A 20,208-nucleotide genomic window follows, 5' to 3' on the forward strand; every position below is an offset into this window, starting at 1 on the left:
TTCCCCAACACTGCTCTGCTTCAAGTACCCTATTCCAAGGCAGCTAAGTCCTTCTCCCTCCAAGACTGGAAAGTGACTCTGACCCAGCTCCTACCTTAGGCCTTCTTATACTCCCAGCCCAGCCCTGATTGGCTGCCTCAAACCCGCTCCTGATTGGCTCCCTGGGGCAGCCCTTTCCCAGGGCTGTTTTTAACCCCTTCCACACCGGAGCGGGGTGACCACCCCACTACACCCCTGTATTTATAAGATGGCACTAGCCAGATTTTGTCCATTCACTCCTGGATTCTAGTTTATCACACCTGCACTATTCCAGAAGCCTTTCAACATTTCAAGCAGCCAGCTGGAGTTGCCCTGAGATTCTGGATCCTAGTTATCTGGGAAGAAGCATCAGTGCAGGAAGATCTTGTGGCCAGCCACAGCAATAAAAGACCTCTCAAGCACATGTGCTTGAGAGGCCAAACATCAAGACATTGAATGGTGCTAGACAAAGAGCAAGCAGCTCAGGAGTGCCTGCATTAAAATCAGGGACAACAGGAAAAAATACCCAGTAGGGGACATATAACTAGTCCATTTTTTGAGGTACTAGACAGGATTTTACATGATCATCTACCCAAGAACCTTGCAGAACCTTCTGGCCATCTTTAGTCCCCTCTCCAAGGATGAGCAGCAAGACTCACTGTGGGGTGAGCATGAGGGGGCCATGAAGAGTTCTCTCCAGAAAGCCAAGATCTCTTCAGGAATCAGGACCCTGATGCTGACCAGGCAGGAGAGCCCAACTTCTTCCCTACAGCAACCATCCCTAAATCTCAGGCAGAAACCCAGATTAGGATCAGCTTCAGTCCCATGGAGGGAATCTCAGCTTGCAAGATTTTTTTTAAAATAATGTATTATTTAACCTTTAATGTGTTTAATTATTAGGGCTCCATGTCTGTCACGGCGGTCACAGAAGTCACGGATTCTTTCCGTTACTTTCCATGACCTCTGTGGTTTCTGCAGTGGCCAGCATCACTGACTCCAGGACTGCCCAAGCAGCTGGCTACAGGGCCAGCTGCTCAGGTGGCCCCAGGAACAGCCACATGGCTGCTGCCCAGCTCTGCAGCCAGCCGCACTGGCCGCTATCCAGAGAGGTCCCCTGAGCAGCAGTCCTGGTGCCGCTGGCCCGCCCCCCATCCCCAGCAGAACCCCCCTCCTGGCCGCTGGTCCACCCCCCTCCCAGCAGTGCCCCTCCCCCCAGTTGATGGTGTTGCTGGCCCGCTCCTCTCCCCTCCCCAGCAGCACTCCCCCATGGCAGCACCCCCTGGCCCACACACCCCCAGCCCCCCCCCCCCCAAGATTTAGTCATGGGTATTTATAGCATAAGTCATGGACAGGTCACGCCTGTTAATTTTTGTTTATTGCCAGTGACCTGTCCATGACTTGTACTATAAATACCCATGACTAAATCGTAGCCTTAGTTATTATGATATATGGCTGTGCTAGCCTTTGTTCTGGGTGCCCCAGGACCTCAGCCATTGTAGGTGATGTGAGCTAGAAGTCTTTCCTAGGCAGAGGTCTCCACCTGCCTCCCTTCCCACATCAGCTCACATGGTCTCTTCACACCAACCACCCTATATACTTTTCCAAAATGGCATCTACTCTGTCTGGGCAATCAACCTCCATCTCATGCTAAAGCCATGAATACTGACTGTTTTCATGACTACGCCATGCAAGACACATGCCCATGGGCTTGTTTTCCTTTCCCCTTTCCTCAGTTGGTGTGCCTGGCAAACATGGGCCTGTTTCCCCAAGACCCCACTTTCCACCTCAAAATAGCAACTGGCAGTGTGGTTCAGCCACAGTCTATGATACCCCATGCCATATTTAAATGAAGAAAATATTCTTTTGTGTGAAATGCAAGTGTACGAGACAGTGGTTACAGGAAGAGAAATTTGTGTGTAATGTTCTTACTCTGCATGAGGTAGATATTGATAGTGCATGCCTGTAAAGGCACAAAGAGCACAGCTTCCTTGTAACATGAATTCTTAGGGACTGGTAACAGTGAATGCTTCAGGCCATCATTGCAGAATCCTATCTTTTTTTCTTCTCACTATCAACATGTCTGCAGGGGACATAAGTAAAATCTAAGGCTGGAAATTGCTCAGTGTTTGTTCAGAGATTATGAGGAATAGCTGCCCACCAGTATAGCTCACAACTCCCTTCCACTCCTGGAACACTGATACAAAACTGCAAAGCCAGACCAGGAATAGAATACCAAACACCATCCCCAGAGTTGGAACGTAATTCCCACTCCACCCCATCCCATCCGCAGCCTCCAATGTACAACAGCATATGTTTCACAGGCAGAAATCCAAATGCACCCACTATTTGCCATCTCAAAGGTTTCCCCAAGACTGGGAAGAATCTCAGTGACGTAAAGGCAGAAATGCATGTTAAAAAATGCTGTCACAGCCTCATCGTTCAGAATATGAACAATAACTACTTGTCACTTTTTAAATACCCAATAACGGGGTTCCACTCACTAAAGGTGCTTCTCCTTGTGGGTAGGTCTGGGAACTAATTCTCACTCCATCTCACACTCCCTGCCTTCAGTTACTAATGCAGTGACCCCTCTCCCTCTCTTCGTGACTCGGCTGTCTGGCCAGGTCACTATATAAACCACCTCCTCCAGGATAACAAAGTCAAAGTGGACAAACTGTTCAGACACTGTTTAAGGAAGTGCTCTGTTCTAAGTCTAGGTCCAGTGCCATTTTCCAAGTGGCTGGTAGGGAAACCCAGACACTCGCACTACTCCATGTTCCAGCCCAAGGACCCTCTGACTAGCAACACATCTCTGTTAAATTCTCAGTTGCTGTTTCCCTGAGCTCCTTCCTACCTCCCTCTCTATCTCCTGGCCTAACTCTGGGTTTAATAATGGAGCTTTCTCTGCTCCCTCCCAAGGACTACTTACCCCGCTATGCCTCTTGTGAGACTCCCTAATCCAGGGCAGAATCCCAGGGTTTACTCTTCTCCTGGATCTCCTCCCTGTCCCTAGCTAACTCCCTTTTCCTTTAGGGAGTAACTACAGACCCCCTCCCTGTGCTCTCTTTCTGTTTTTATAATCCTATCCCGGATCTTCCTCCAGCCGGGCTTCATCTGCCATTAGGCCTTATCAGTCCCTGGTTCCCCCTCCAGGTGCAGCATCTAAGTCTAATTGGCCCCTCCTGGCCCACAATAACCCACTCAGGGCTTGTGTGGCATGGACACCTCATCACATACCCCCACAACTATAGCACCTGCCCTGGCCAGATCCTTCAGAACTGCTGTTTTATCAGTAGCAGAATAGCTGGCAAACCTGAGGGAGAAAAAACAGAAAATATCTAATGAAATATTTATGGACATCTTTATAGGGATTCTCTCAAAAAAAGAAAAAAATGCAGAGAGGTGGAGGCAGTATATGAGGACCAAGAGGGAATCCAACAAGGAGCTTTCCAGGGAAATTATTGCAATGACAAAGGACAGCAAGGTAGTTGTTAGGTAAAGCATTGCCATGCCTAAAGCCACTATGGAAAAAGACAAGGATATACAGGAGCAACTGTGACTTGCTTGTTATGGGTGTGGTGCACTGCATGCTGGTATGCTGCCACTGTAACTCTGGGGCTAGTTCTGCACATATTTCCAGAAAGGTTGCCTTCCTCATCCTGAATGTTTTTTGTCACTTCTGGTCATCCCAGGTATGCATAACAATCCTGTCCCACCAATCTGTTCTGGTTTCCTGAAATGATGTTGTACACTGTAAGGCTGCTCTGGAACCAGTCCATACTATCAATTGCTCAGTGCGTCCCGCTTCTTCCTTGTCCTCAACCTGGCTCAACTGCCACCAACACCCTGCTGCTGGAGGAGTTCCTACTATTGTCATATCATAAGAACACAAGAATGGTCATATGGGTCAGAACAATAGTCCATCTAGCACAGTATCCTGTCCTCCAACAGTGGCCAATGTCAGATGCTTCAGAGGGAATGAACACAGAGGGAAATTATCTAGTGATCCACTCTTTGTCAGCAAGTCCCTATATCTGGCAATCAGAGACGTAGGGACATTCAGAGCATGGGGTTGCATCCCAGACCATCTTGGCTAATAGCCATTGGTGGACCTATCCTCCATGAACTTATCTAACTGTTTTTGAAGCCAGTTATTCTTCTGGCCTTCATAACATCTCATGAAAACAGGTTCCACAGGTTGACTGTGCTTTGTTTTAAATCTGCTGCCTATTAATTTCATTGGATGACTGCTGGCTCTTATGTGAAGGGGTAAATAATGCTCCCTTTTTCACACCATTCATGATTTTATAGACCTCGATCATATCCCCTCTCAGTCATCTCTTGTCTTAGCTGAACAGTCCCACTTTTTAATCCCTCTTCCTGTGGAAGCAGTTCCATTCCCCTAATCATTTTTGTTGCCCTTCTCTGTACCTTTTCCGATTCCAATATATCTTTTTTTGAGACTGGGCAACCGAAATTGCATGCAATATTGAAGTTATGGGTGTACCGTGGATTCATATAGTGGCATTACGATATTTACTGTCTTATCTATCTCTTTCCTAATGGTTCCTAACATTCTTGCTTTTTTTTTGAGCTCCATGGTATATTGAGCAGATGTTTTCAGAGAATTATCCACGATGACTCCAAGATCTCTTTCTTGAGTGGTAACAGCTAATTTAGACCCCATGATTTTGTATATATAGTTGGGATTATATTTTCCTATGTGCATTACCTTGCATTTATCAACACTGAATTTCATCTGCCATTTTGTTGCCCAGGCAGCCAGTTTTGTGCGAAGAGTTACAAAGGGATCTCAGTCTGCTTTGGCTTAGCTATCTTGAGTAATTTAGTATCATATGCAAACTTTGTCACCTCACCATTTATTCCTTTTTCCAGATCATTTAAGAATATTTTGAACAGCACAAGGTTTCAGTGCAGATACTTAGGGGATCCTGCTATTTACCACACTTTATTCAGAAAACTGTCCAGTTATTCCTACTTTCCCCCTGTTTTTTAACCAGTTACTGATCCATGAGAGGATCTTCTCTCTTATCCCATGACTGCTTACTTTGCTTAAGAGCCTTTTTAAAGGGACCTTGTCAAAGGCTTTCTGAAAGTCAAAGTACATTGTATCAACTGGATCACCCTTGTCCACATGTTTGTTGACCCCCTAAAAAGATTTCAGTAAATTGGTGAGGCATGAGTTTGCTGTATAAAAGCCGTGCTGACTCTTCCCAACAAATCGTGTTCATCTATGTATCTGATAATTATGTTCTTTACTATCGTTTCAACCTGGTACTGAAGTTAGGCTTACTGACCTGTAATTTGCAGGATTGCCTCTGGAGCCATTTTTAAAAATTGGCATTACATTAGTGATTCTCCAATCATTGGGTACAGAAGCTGATTTAAATGAAAGGTTACATACCATAGTTAGCGGTTCTACAATTTCATGTCTGAGTTCCTTCAGAACTCTTGGGTGAATACCATCTGGTGTTGGTGACTTATTATGATTTAAATTATTAATTTGGTCCAAATCCTCCTTCATCAACACCTCAATCTGGACATTTCCTCAGCTTTGTCACTGAAAAATGGCACAGGTGTGGGAATCTCCCTCACATCCTCTGCAGTGAAGACCAATTCAAAGAATTAATTGAAGTTGTCTTCCCTGAGTGCTCCTTTAGCACCTCGATCACCTGATTGTTTGGCAGTCTTCCTGTTTTTGATTAACTTTATAGTGTCTTTTGCTAGTTGCTCTTCAAATTCTTTTTTTGGCCCACCTTATTATCCTTTTACACCTTACTTGCCAGAGTTTATGCACCTCTCTATTTTCCTCAGTAAGATTTGACTGCCAATTTTTAAAGGATGACTTTTTTGCCTCTCACCCCCTCTTTTACTCTGTTGTTTAGCCGTAGTGGCATTTTTTTGGTCCTCTGACTGTGTGTGTTTTTTTTTTTTAATTTGGGATATACATTTACTTTGGGCCTCTATTATGGTGTTTTTAAAAAATTTCCATGGCTTGCAGACATTTCACACTTGTAACTGTTTCTTTTAATGCCCATTTATCTAGGTTCCTCATTTTTGGGGCCGTTCCCCTTTTTAAAGTTATATGCTACTGTGGTGGGCTTCTTTGGTATCACCCTCTCTCCCCCTGCCAAAACGATGTTATATTTAATTACATTATGGTTACGATTACCCAGCAGTTCAGCTATATTCACCTCTTGGACCAGATCCTGTGCGCCACTTAGGACTAAATCAAGAATTGCCTCTCCTCTTGTGGGTTCCAAGACTTGTTGTTCCAAGAAGCAGTCATTACTAATGTCTAGAAATTTTATCTCTGCATCTCTTCCTGAGGTGCCATGTACCCAGTCAATATGGAGATAGTGAAAATCCATTATTATTGAGTTTTCTATTTTTATAGCCTTTCTAATCTTTCTGAGCATTTCACAATCAACATCGTGATCAGGTGGTCTGTAGTATATTTCTACTGCTACACACATCTGCTCAGTGGTGCAGCTGGTGAAGTCCAAAGCCAAATTCATACCATTTTGAGTGCTAAAATACAACCTAAGCAGCCTCTGCATATTAGATATTGCCAGCACAGTGGTGTGGAGAGTTGTTGTGTCCACACTTGCCGAAAGCATTTTGAAAATGGCACTAGACTGCCCAAAAAGGAAGTACAGGGCAGAAACAGATAAATCCTGGGATTTAAAAAAAAATATTTGAACTAGCCTGAATTTCGCTATGTGTACAACAAGAAAAATCCCAGAATGCACACTACTTAGCAGCAAAGCAAAGGAACATAGCACACCATTCTAGAATGCCAGGCATGGGATACACTCAGTTCACAGCAAACTGCCTGTGTGTGTACACAATGGTGTGCATTGACAAAGGGAACACTATCCCGTGTGCATTCTATCACCGTGGCTTGCATAATGCATATTACCTGGTTCTGCAAAAAAGTTCAGATTAACACCCCACCCTTCCTGTAGACAAGCCTTCAGTTTTTCATGATGTCTCAACCAGAACTCATCCGTGAGCCATGTTGGGTTTTTAACTAATACTAACTGGAAGCAAGATATCATAGGAACCGAAAGACAAATCTCTTGTTACTGTTACCAACACTGAACTCAATTTACGAAATGTGGACTACAAAATCTATGCATAGTCACGCATAGTAGAGTTGTAATGATAATTACAGCTGAACTCAGTAGTGTATCTTGGAGAGAAGAAAACAGATGGAAAGTTTGATTTTGAAAGTTCTCTCACACTGGCTAGTTGCATGCTGCAGATTATAAACAAAAAAAGTTAGATTACAAGAAGTCTAGAAGAAGATTTTGTATGGGAATTTGGTTTCAGCTTGGCTGTGGTTATCAAATTTTCCAAGGGTAAACTCTCCTCAGCCTAGCCCTAAGATTCAGCTCACTCTGCTGAATCCTCTCCCCCTCCATGATATGGACAGAGATACCAAAAGAGAGATCTCAGTGTGCTAAGACTTCAGGTCTCCCCTTTTCCCAAGGCCCAAGATCCACCAGCAAAATCCCATGTCTCTTACTTCTGGGACCTAATGAACTGTTTCTTACTTTGTGTTTGTACAGTGCCTAGCACAATGGTACAACATTCTTGATTATAGTGTGGTTGAACCTACAAGCCCCAAATAAAATAATAATAATTGTAATAATAACTAAGTTAAGACTTGGATGTCACTCAGATTGCAAGACCAGCCATTACATGCATAGCTGCTTGTCAGTTACTTCTTTTGCATGTAAATGATCCACAGGAGACAGGATAAGCTTTTCTACTACTGTATCTTCATTCATGAGCAACACATCTACAGATAGCCTTGTTCATACATTATTACTGTGCCCATCAGCCTTGTAATGGATAAAATAGGTGGAATACCAGTACATAAATAGTTTATATTGCCAGAAGAATATTGAAAAAAAAATTGCATTTTAGTGAGCCATGTAGGGACAACCCAGAGGGAAATTCTACAAGTACTCCAAAAACTAAACATTCTAATTATACGTGAAGTAACGGGCTTCAGACTCGTTGCTTGCTTCTGCTCATCTATGATTGAAAAAGGCACTGTGCGAGAGTGAAAACAGTCACTGCTGGGTTTAATAACTTACAGCAGCTTAGCTTTAATGACAGCAAGATAAACAGATGTCTTAAATCTAAGGGGCTGACCAAATATGTACATTAGGAATGGATTTTAAGTGAGGTTAGCTAATTGAATTATACATTCTTTGTACCTAGTTTCTTCTACCCTATTTTGTTTCTCAAAGTTCTCAAAAAATAACCAAGTTTGTGTTGCTAATCGCATAACACTTGAAGTTACAGTTTTGACATGTGGCTATGGAGGGGGAGGGGGAGGATCCTGGATATCTTAGACCACACTGGTCAGGTTTACAAAGCTTTACAAGTATCACGTATGATACAAGATGTCATAAATAAGTGGTCTTGCTAAAAGACTAATTGTGCACTAATGAAGATTTTGAGATTTCAATTTTTATCATGGTACAGTGGAGATTATGCTATGATTTAGAGTAGTAATGATCAACAAAATCCTACCCAAAAGAATTGGATTAATGAATACTGTTGGTGTGGGTGTAAAAAAGTTATGTGCTTCTATTGGCAGAAAGCCTGAAAAAGTTAACGAAAGAAATGGGGATGCAGTTCCAGCCTACCATATGTCTGCTACATTTCTGTTCTTCAGAAACATCTGTGTTTGTAGAGAACAGTTCCCTACATGTCCTGTAAATAGAGATTTCACAAACTTAGTTTAGATAGTATTACTAGTAAAGGGGAAATGGGCTTAAAATAATGCCATCTAGGTCATCTGAATTCTTTGGTGTTCCGCATATTGGTAGAGATCCCCAGCATGAAAATGCAGTCCAAACTTTAGGCAATGTATGCCTATGGAAATTCTCTTATTACAGAGTTTACAGTGACATTTATTTATCCTAAAATATTGCTGCCTGAGAAAAACAGAATAAATTACAACACGAGGTTGAGCAGAACAGCATTCAAGGTGGTACAGTACTATGGTGTTCCTGATAACACTGGAACCATACAAGTCTGATTTCACCTTATCTCATCTGATCTTGGAAACTAATCTGGTTTGTTTGTGGCTGGAAGAGCACGATACTACATGCAGTCTTCTAACCAAAGATGATAAAATGTTACTGAACATGAACGCATTTCGTCAGTTGCACACATATTGTAGTGGGTCTGACTTTAAAAAGCTGCTTTAAATATCACATTAATGAGCTTCTGAATTGTATTTCTTAAACTGGGTTCTGTGTATTGTGATGGTAGTAAAGACAAGATGCTTGTGGTTCCATTACATTCTGAATTATATACATATTCTAGTAGATTTATTTAAACTCAGTGTTTTTCCCTCTGTACGTGTAGTGAACAAATACAGAACTATACTGCTACTCTTTCAGATGCTAGAAGGAAACTAGTCTTGGACACTACTCACCATTATAATGTTTAATATTGTGAATACATAGGAGAATGGGAAAGTTAAGTAATATCCTCTGTGACAAAGCTCTGTCCTTGCCTCCGTGGTTCCCGCATTTCCTGGCGGATTTCCCTAGCCTCAGAGGCTCACTGTGACCCTCCACGTAACCCTTCTCTCTCTAGAGACAAGGGTCACAGTCTACTGAGCCATTTTCATCATAAGCCAGTGAGGGAGGTGAGGAGAAGTTATCCTTCCTTGCACAGTCTCTGTTGTCTCCCAGTCCCAGTGATTAATCAAGGGGCAAAGGGTGGGGGGAGCCCAGGCTCACCCTCTACTCCAGACTCCAGCCCAGGGACCCTAATAGTATCAGCTATGGTAGCTGACCTTTTAGAAACATGACATGTACAATTCCCTGGGCTACTTTCCCCACAGCAGCCCTCACTTCCTCAAGCTCCACTTCACCCTTACCTCAGGGCCTCCTTCCTTGTGCCTGATATGGTGTGTACTGTTCAGTCTCTCCAACAGCACAACTTCCTCCCACAGCTCCTGACATGCACACCCACCTGACTAACTGGGAGGCTTTTAACTAGTTTCAGCCAGCCCGATTGGCTTCAGGTGTCCCAATCAACCTAGTATTTTCCCTGCCTTCTGGAAAGTTCTTAATTAGCCCCAAGTGTCTTAATTGACCTGGAGCAGCTGCCATTTCACTTATCCTGGTACCAGGGATTTGTTTAGCCTGGAGCTAATATATCTATCGCCCACTACTTTTATATAGCCATCTGGCCTTGCCCTGTCACACCTCTTACATTTTTCAGGTTGTTATATTCTTTTCTTGCTTGATTCTCTAGGACTGCAATGATAATAGTCACATATAGTAGTGGTTAGTTAACCTTGTGTTCAGCTGATTCTGATGAAAACTTTGCCTCTTTTGATCAGTAAGGAACAATGAAAACCCAAATAAATAATGCTTTCACCATTTAATTAGTGCAAACTCTCCTTCAGCTTCTACCTGACAATCCCAACCGCACAACTGGCCCATATAATTCAGCATCCTGCCCCTGATAGGAAGGTACAAGAAACTCTGTGGTAGAAAATTATGGAATAACCTACCTGTGAAAGGGTGAACTGACTGCTGGAATGCTTCCTCATGGCCAGGTGTGGTGGCTCTCTCCCCTCAACTGGTGCCCCCTTTTAATGGGCACTCTTTTCCTCCAGTGGTCCACCTCTTCCCAGGACTTGGCCCTCTAACATGGTCATGATTTAAATTCATGCTTTCTGGGGTGGAGAAAAATGCCAACTAACCAATGTCCAAGAACTTGTATCAGGTCTTCAGCTCCAACTTTGGGCCCCACGGTACTCACTCCTTTTTCTTAGACTTTCCATCATTGTCCCTTTCTTCAGCCTCATGCCACCATTCCCCGTACCAGTGACTGGTAGGGGAACCCAGGCTCTCCCACTACATCACCAGGGTTCCAGCTCAAGAACACAATAGCAAGTAGCCAAGGGGTGTTTTGTCTATCTCCTTACTGCTGCCTCTCTGGGCTTCTTCCTATTCAGCCTTTCAGAGGCCTTCTTCCCTGCAACCTCTTTAGGTTCACCGTTCTCTCAGGGCTGGGATTTCCAACACCCTCCTCCGGAATCACCTAACAAACCCAAATCAAAGGTACAAACTGAAACCAACTTCCACCCTCCTTTGGGCACCCTCCTTTAATGATTCTTAAATTTCCCCTGCTGTTCTTCCACTGAACACCTCCCAGGACTCGTTCACTGGAAGTCTAGATCATGCTCTTTAATCAGGGCTCACTAGTGAAGCCTGCTCCACTCCCAGTGCTTGCTTCATCTCTCTCTGGGCCTCCTAAGAGACTTCTCTATTCAGGAAAAGATCTCCCATACTTTCTCCTCGACCCTCCCGGTATCTACTCTCTCTAGTCCCAAAGAAAGAAAAGGAGTTCTTGTGGACCTTACAGACTAACAAATTTATTTGAGCATAAGTTTTTCGTGAGCTACAACTCACTTCATTGGACGCATGCAGTGGAAAATGCAGTGGGGAGATTTTATATACACAGAGAACATGAAACAATGGGTGTTACCATACACACTGTAATGAGAGTGATCAGGTAAGGTGAGCTATTACCAGCAGGAGAGAAAAAAAAAGTTTTGTAGTGATAATCAAGGTAGACAACTTCCTGCAGTTGACAAGAAGGTGTGAGGAACAGTGGGGGGGGGAGGGGAAATAAACATGGGGAAATAGTTTTACTTTGTGTAATGGCACATCCACTCCCAGTCTTTATTCAAGCCTAATGTAATGGTGTCCAGTTTGCAAATTAATTCCAATTCAGCAGTCTCTCATTGGAGTCTATTTTTGAAGGTTTTTTTGTTGAAGAAATATGACTTTTAGGTCTGTAATCGAGTGACCAGAGAGGTTGAACTGTTCTCCGATTGGTTTTTGAATGTTATAATTCTTGACGTCTGATTTGTGTCCATTTCTTCTTTTACGTAGAGACTGTCCGGTTTGGCCAATGTACATGGCAGAGGGGCATTGCTGGCACATGATGGCATATATCACGTTGGTAGACGTGCAGGTGAACGAGCCTCTGATAGTGCGGCTGATGTGATTAGGCCTTATGATGGTGTCCCCTGAATAGAAATGTGGACACAGTTGGCAACGGGCTTTGTTGCAAGGATAGGTTCCTGGGCTAGTATTTTTGTTGTAACATTCAAAAACCAGTCGGAGAACACTTCAACCTCTCTGGTCACTCAATTACAGACCTAAAAGTCACAATTCTTCAACAAAAAAACTTCAAAAACAGACTCCAATGAGAGACGGCTGAATTGGAATTAATTTGCAAACTGGACACCATTACATTAGGCTTGAATAAAGATTGGGAGTGGATGTGTCATTACACAAAGTAAAACTATTTCCCCGTGTTTATTCCCCCCGTCCCCGCCGCACTGTTCCTCAGATGTTCTTGTCAACTTCTGGAAATGACCCACCTTGCTTATCACTACAAAAGTTTTTTTTTTCTTTCCTGGTGGTAATAGCTCACCATACCTGATCACTCTCATCACAGTGTGTATAGTAACACCCATTGTTTCATGTTCTCTGTGTATATAAAATCTCCCCACTGTATTTTCCACTGCATGCATCCGATGAAGTGATCTGTAGCTCACGAAAGTTTATGCTCAAATAAATTTGTTAGCCTCTAAGGTGCCACAAGTACTCCATTTCTTTTTGCAGAACTAACACGGCTGCTACTCTGAAACTAGTCCCAAAGAGTGACTAGAGATTCTCCCTGCTGCTCCCTTCTACTGTTAACTTCCTCTGCTTACAGCACCACCCAGACAATCTCTGCTGGGTTTCATCCTCAGCTAAGCCTGTTCCACTTTCCAGGGACAGCTTGGTATGTTAGACAACTTCTTAGGACCATATTGACCTTTTTGGAGCCTGAGTGGGGTACACATCCCATTACACTATCCTTAGAGATTTTTCTTCCTAACCATATCAATTAGTGGTTGGTTTATGTCCTGAAAAATGAGGGTTAATGGTGCAGATCTGATTCACATTGCCTTTAATGAGAGCTGAATCAAACTCTATATCTATTATACATTTTTTTTATCTCATCCAAAACAACTATGGAACATCTTCATTACCATATAAATGTCTAATCCTTTTCTGAATCCTGCTTAGCTTTTGGCTTCTTGTGATATCTTGTGGGAATTAATTTCCACAGGTTAATTATGTATTTGTTTATTTTCATTAATTGTTTAATCTAGCTGTCTTTCAATTTCATTAAAAGTCCCTTGATCTTGTAGTAAGACAGAGGGTAAGTAGAAACACCAGATTTACTTGCCATTATTTGTATACCTCCATTGTGTGCTGACTTAAATATCCCCTCTTTATACTAAACTGCCCCAAAATTTTCATGCCCTTCTTACAAAAGAGCCATTCACCACAATTAAAACTATTAATATTGAGAAAAAACAGACTATTAAAAAGGAGAATTCGGAAAGGAAACCAAGAAAAAAGGAAGTAGGAACACCTATGTCCCCTCAGTCTCTTAGTGTAGCTCAGGATCTCTATTCTCCCTACTTTTCCTCTGCTCTGGAGCTTCCACCTGGGCAGTAAATCTTACAGATGTTACCAGCCAGCTAGAGTGAAATTAATGCTTAAGATCTACCGATGTACAGTCTTTTTTTCTGCAAAAATATTGGGTTTATATCCAGTATAAATCCTGGCTGGTTGGGGTGATTCAGATACATAGTTACAACAGAATCCTATGGAATTTCTAGGCCTCTGAGCCTGGTTTCTTTATCAAGAGAAAATTAAAAGGAAATTGAGAAGAACAGGGAAAACTCTAAAAATAAAGCAGGAGGATGAAGAGAAGAAACGTCTTCTGGGATACTGTGGGCCAGACTACAGCCTTCAAAAATGTCTAGCTGCTTACACAGCTCCAAGGTACATATGCATTTTACTATTTAGATGGAAACAGTCTTTAGCAGAACTTTAACACAACAATATTTTAATAGCACCAATATCAAATTAATATTGCAACAAATATGGATGTTTCATGAAGTATTTTCGTTGCTTAAGATAAAACTTTTGCAGGCATATCTTCTTTCATCGGGAGAAGCTTAGTGAGGGACAAAATTCTAATAGGCAATACAGAATTAAGAAACAATAATAACCTTCCATCTTCCATTTTAGTGAGGTGGGTCCTTTACATGATTTTGTGCCACGAAGCCAGGAAATAAATTACTCAGTGAGTTCAGCCTCTTCCTCAGCTCACAGAACTTCCATGAGCAAATTGCAGTTTCCTTAAGTTTATTCCATACTTGAATTTACAGGACGCATTTGTGTGTGCAAGTTTTAATCTATGCATTTATCACAGATAGTTCACTACAGTTATCTGATAGTTTATCTTCAAAATTCAAGCTGTGTTAGTTAGTAGCGATCAGTTGTAGAAGCCACATATTATTGTTTCCACTTCCTGATTAGGGAGCATAACTCTTATTAGCCACGATCCTGCACCATTTAAGTCAATTGGAGTTTTGGCATTGACTTCAGTACTTGTAGGAGCAGGCCTCAAGGAGCCGACTCTGTCCATAAAGTATGTAACCTCTGCATGTTACAGGGCAATGGCTCATGAGAACACCTTGCACCCTACCAGTGGCTGGCTGGGTAAGGAGTAGGAGTGGGTCTGATGTATCCACATGCTTCTTAAATTCCAGACACTCCCTCCTGCAGTGAAAGTGCATTGGAGCAATGGAATGAATTGTTTCTTGTCTCCAGTACAACACCCCAGCCCACAACATTTTCACTCAAATGTCTGCTGGGTTAAGTATTTGAACCTCTCATATTCTTACTGTGTTGAACATTGCAGTGTCATCTGGTACATATGTAAAACCATATTTCCTTCAGAGTAACTAAATGCTGTTTGAAAGACTGAAATATTAGATACATATCATAAAATCTTAATTCATGTTTTGAACAATAGATATGGTTAGATGCCACACCATGGGACAATAAGGACCCAATCAAACTTGCAACCACTGAAATTCCAAAATGAGAGCAAACTTATAATAAATTTAAAAAAATCAGGACACCATCTTTATACTAATACCATCACATTTTAATACCCATTAGGGATGCGTGGAACATGATCTCCAGCATTTTGGTGTTTCATGATATCACACAGGCCAACATTAAACATTGGACAGTTACTGTGGTATGCTACATCCTTCTGTACAGGATTGCTGGGAATGTTGTTTACATTTATTTGACCTGTAAACAGTGAAGTTTTTAATGATAACCATTGTATTAACACACCTGAAGCCTGATCCTACAACCACGTTGGCATGCAACTACTTTAGGGCAGAAGGACTTCCACTAAAGTCAATGGAAATTCTCATGTGAATAAAGTAGCTTACATGCCTAAACGCCTGCAGGATCAGGACCATCATTTTTATTACCTGCATGGAGATTTTTTTTTAAAAGATATCAAGATTTTCTCTCTTTGCGAGGGGGGGAGGGGGAAAGTAGCATGAAAAAAAAAGTATCAGGGAGGCTTTGTGCTGCTCAGAGTACCCTGAACAAGTTAATTCATTTTCAAATAAATGGCAATATTTATAATTTACATTGTCAAGCTTCTTATAAGTGGATATTTAAACTATACCTGGCATGGGGTCTGCCGCACTCAGTCGTGGTCTGGGATGCTCTGTGGGGAAGTCAAGGAGAAGAAAGAGTGACCAATTAGACGTGAAAGGTATGAAGTAAGACACTGCTAATACAAAAAGAAATTATGAAAGTAATACATGGAATTTATGCTTGAGGGAGATAAAATATTAAAACTTAATAGTGGGTGTCAAATGTAATATTTTAATTGTTACATAGTAAATGGCTGACATATGTAGTAGTGATGAATAACAACACATTTAGATGATAAATGACTTGCTGAGGTAAAAAGGGTGTGAATATGAATATCAAGGAACTCTTACATTATGCAGTTGCCTTTTCCACATTGTGGAGTCCAAGTATATTGCATTATTTTGGAGGAGTGGATGGAATGTGTTTATTCAGATAATGCACAAAAGATCTTATTTCTATTTATATTCCTGTACTGTCACAGGGAACATACTCAAGGTTGATAAATCCAAACTTTGAACTAGGTTTTTCTTTCTGATCTTTCTCTTTGCAAAATGTACAGTATTATTTTCATTTTAAGTTTATATTTTATTTTAAGTGACTAACACCATGACTTAGTCTCCTAATTAAGGCCCTTATCCTGCAAATGATTATGCACCTCTTTAACATTAGGCCAATGTTTGCAGTACTGGGGCCTAAGTTACCTGATTTTTCCAAAGGGTGAACACCCAACAGTTCCTATTGATTTCATTATGGTATTTGTGTGTGTGTGTGTTGTTGTTTTTTTAAAAAATACCTCATTAACTACATATTACTATTAAGGTCACAAATATTACATCTTTTGTCAGTCAAAATATATTCTAAACAATATGGTTCTGGGCCATTAAGCTCTATGGGAGTTTTCACTGGCTTCCAGTGAGCCATCAGGCCCCACATCCTTTTAATTTTAATAAAATACCTGAGACAGTTTTAGTTAAAAAAGCAATATTTTCAGTCAGAAAATTTGCATATTTTCTGTATTATTTAAGGGCCCAGTTAATCTGCCATTGATGTAAATTAAAAAAATCTAGAAAACTTACATATTTTGGTAAACTGAGGAATATTTTACATTGCATGTATAAGATTATGTCCACTTAACCGTTTTTTCCTGGTTGCTTTTTTGGGGTGGGGTGGAGGTAGAATGTGGCCTAACTGAGTAAAATACTTTATAGGACTGAAGAATGATTTCTGCAATTTCTCCTCCATTTTGCCTCCTCTGCAGGTCAGCCTCTATCCCTACCTACAAGCAGTCTCTTCTATCTTGTCTCTGCTTGGGAGTGTCAAAAAGATGATCTGACCACTCTGATACATCCCACTTTGAGTCCAACACCTCTTCACCTAATGCTTCATGAAACAACCAACTTTTCTCCATACATTTGGATGACAATAGTTGTTTTATTTCTCTATCCTCCCAAGCCAAGTTATGATAATATTCTGATCATAGTGTTTAATGCTACAGCTCTTGCCAAAAAATTAATTGCATTCATTGATGCATCAGAAACAGAAGCAGCATCTAAAGACATTTTCCTTAATACTGGTTTTATCTTTTTGCTTTTCACCAAGGTCATTGGGCTCAGATTGATTATTATGAATCATTTCAATTGCCGTGAGGATGAGGACTCTTTTGGAATACCATAGCTCCTGATCTTCTAGACACTGACAACTGTCCAAAGTCTCTTCTGGTTTGATGAATAATTATTATTTAGATCATGGTAGAACCCAAAGTCTTCTAGCACTTTCAACACACAGAAAGTCACTACCCCAAAGTGCACAGCATCTGAACAAAGACAAGGGATTAGGATACAACATACTAGCAAAGCGATCTGCATGAAGCTAGACATATGTTTTATTAATTATATGTTGGCTTGCAAATTGAGTGTGGCAACCCACATAAACATTCAAGTACTGATACAGCAAAGTACTTCAGCATGAAGCACTGGAATGGGTTACCTACGGAGGTGGTGGAATCTCCTTCCTTTGAGGTTTTTAAGGTCAGGCTTTATAAAGCCCTGGCTGGAATGATTTAGTTGGGGATTGGTCCTGCTTTAAGCAGGGGGTTGGACAAGATGACCTCCTGAGGTCCCTTCCAACCCTGATATTCTATGATTCTATGTGCCTAACTTTAACAATCTGAGTAGTTCCTTTTGATATAGTCCCTATTGGGACTACTCATTATTTATTATTTTACTAAATCAAGGCCTTAGTTATCCAGGAATATAAATGACAGTGCAAAAATGAATGACCTGTTCATACAGGTGAAACATAACTTAAAAACTGAGTATATGGATGTTTGGCATTATTGCTTTAAAAAACTGTCATCCATTTTGGCTGTTCCTCTTGAAGGCAAAACAAGATGTGCCGTGTGCTGTAAATAATTAACTGGCATTGTTCTCAAAATAAAGTGCTGCCTCAGATAGGTCATAACTGTTAAAATAACAGTCCCATAAAACTACAAAACTGAGGTTTCTCCTGACTTTATCTTGGCAATAAATAATTTGATTAGTTAGCAGATTACATTTCATATGGCAGTTGTGGAATATTGTGAAATCGTGTGTGAATATTTGAGTCACGTCAAGCAGAAAAATACCCTTCGCTGAGAGCTTGGTGAATGCCACTATGAGCTTTGAGATTGACTGCAAGTTTGCATACAGTGAGGTCACAAAAGAGATGACTGTGAAGTTTGGCATTATGTGAACCAGTGAATATTAAATGCACTAATATGACATTTAAATTGATGAACAATGTCTGTGTTTTATTTAAAAGTTTTCCATTTAACTTGCATATGCTGTCACAATTCCAAAGTGTGAAGGTTTGATAGGTGGATGGACCAATCTTTGAAAGATGGATGATGAGCAAATCTCAAAGCAGAATGTTGTATAGCAGGGGCGGGCAAACTTTTTGGCCTGACGGCCCCATCGGGTTTCCAAAATTGTATGGAGGGCCGGTTAGGTGAGGCTGTGTCTCCACAAACAGCCAGGTGTGGCCCAGCCCCCGCCTCCTATCTGATCCCCCAGCTTCTCGCCCCCTGACGGCTCCCCTGAGACTCCTGCCCCATCCAACCCCCCAGTTCCCTGTCCCCTGATGCTCCCCCCAGGACTCCTGCCCCATCCACCACCCCCTGTTCCCTGTCCCCTGACCACCCCCAGAACCCCCACCCCTGACTGCCCCCTGCTGCCCCATCCAATCCCCCCCTCATTCCTGTCTGCACCCCCAGGATCCCTGCCCCATCCAACCCCCCTGTTCCCCACCCTCTGACCCTCCCGACCCCTATCCACACCCCCAAACTCTGCTGCCTCTATCCAACCCCCCCCTGCCCCCTTACCACTCTGCCTGGAGCACTGGTGGCTGGCGGCACTACAGCTGCGCAGCCCAGAGCACCAGGTCAGGCGGCGGCTCTACAACTGCGCTGCCTGGCAGCCCAGAGCGTGGCACAGCACGCTGAGGCTGAGGGGGAACAGCGCGGGAGGGGCCGGGGGCGAGCCTCCCAGGCCAGGAGCTCAGGGGCCAGGCAGGAGGGTCCCACAGGCTGGATGTGGCCCGTGGGCCATAGTTTGCCCACCTCTGTTGTACATGGACATTCCCTGCAGTACACACTTGAAATGGTCCATTTGCCATTCACTTTAATGAGATAAAAAAAATGAAGCCAGCTATGTGTAAAAGAATGAAAAATCTTGGGACAATGTTGTTATTTCTACGTTTGTCAAGGCCACAACATTGATTTTTGAGAATGACACTTGTGAATATTTTCACAGCAACAGCTATAGAATCTACAGGAACAAGTTTTACTAATGTAATTTAACTATCATTGTATCTCTTATTTTTCTTCTACTGTTATAATTACTTTTAGTAATTAAGAGAAAACTGTGTTGACTAATCAATATGGTCTAACATTTAAAATTCCTCTTTGACCATTCTAGTTTCACTTCCCCAGGCACAAACTTTTTGCCTTTGGAGGGTACGTTTCCACCACCAAGTGATTAAACAAAGAATCAGGGAAAGGACCACTTGGTGTTCCTATTCCCCCAAAATATTCTCCCAAGCCCTTACACCCCCTTTCCTGGGGAGGCTTGAGAATAATATCCTAACCAATTGGTTACAAAGTGATCACAGACCCAAACCCCTGGGTCTTAGGACAACAGAGAAATCAGTCAGGCTCTTAAAAGAAACAGAACTTTATTAGAAAGAAAAATGGTGAAAGAAGCACTTCTGTAAAATTAGAAGGGAAGCTAATCTCACAGGGCAATCAGATTTAAAACACAGAGGATTTTCCTCTGGGCAAAAACTTTAAAGTTACAAAAAGAAAACCAGGAATACACCTTCCTGTCAGCACAGAGAAAATCACAAGCCAAAACAAAAGTAAACTAACGCATTTCCTTGCTAGTACTTACTAATTCCAATGGAGTTGGATTGCTTGCTTTCTTGATCTCTCTCCGGCAAGCATACAGAACAGACAGACAAAAGCCTCCCCCAGCCCCCAGATCTGAACGTATTTTGTCCCCTTATGAGTTCTTTTGGTCAGGTGCCAGCCAGGTTATCTGAGCTT

The 20,208-nt window shown here is 42.0% G+C and overlaps 1 long non-coding RNA gene across 1 annotated transcript in view; it reads right to left on the minus strand.

Moving 5' to 3' along the window:
• The window catches only part of LOC141993390 (uncharacterized), a 222,888-nt gene that overhangs the window by 93,101 nt on the left and 109,579 nt on the right, over window positions 1-20,208 (minus strand). The window contains exon 2 of the long non-coding RNA XR_012640839.1: window positions 15,658-15,699. This is a non-coding gene — a long non-coding RNA (uncharacterized LOC141993390). The remainder of the gene's footprint in view (window positions 1-15,657; window positions 15,700-20,208) is intronic.

The sequence above is a fragment of the Natator depressus genome, chromosome 9 (genome assembly GCF_965152275.1).
Source record: "Natator depressus isolate rNatDep1 chromosome 9, rNatDep2.hap1, whole genome shotgun sequence".
Lineage (NCBI taxonomy): Eukaryota > Metazoa > Chordata > Testudines > Cheloniidae > Natator > Natator depressus.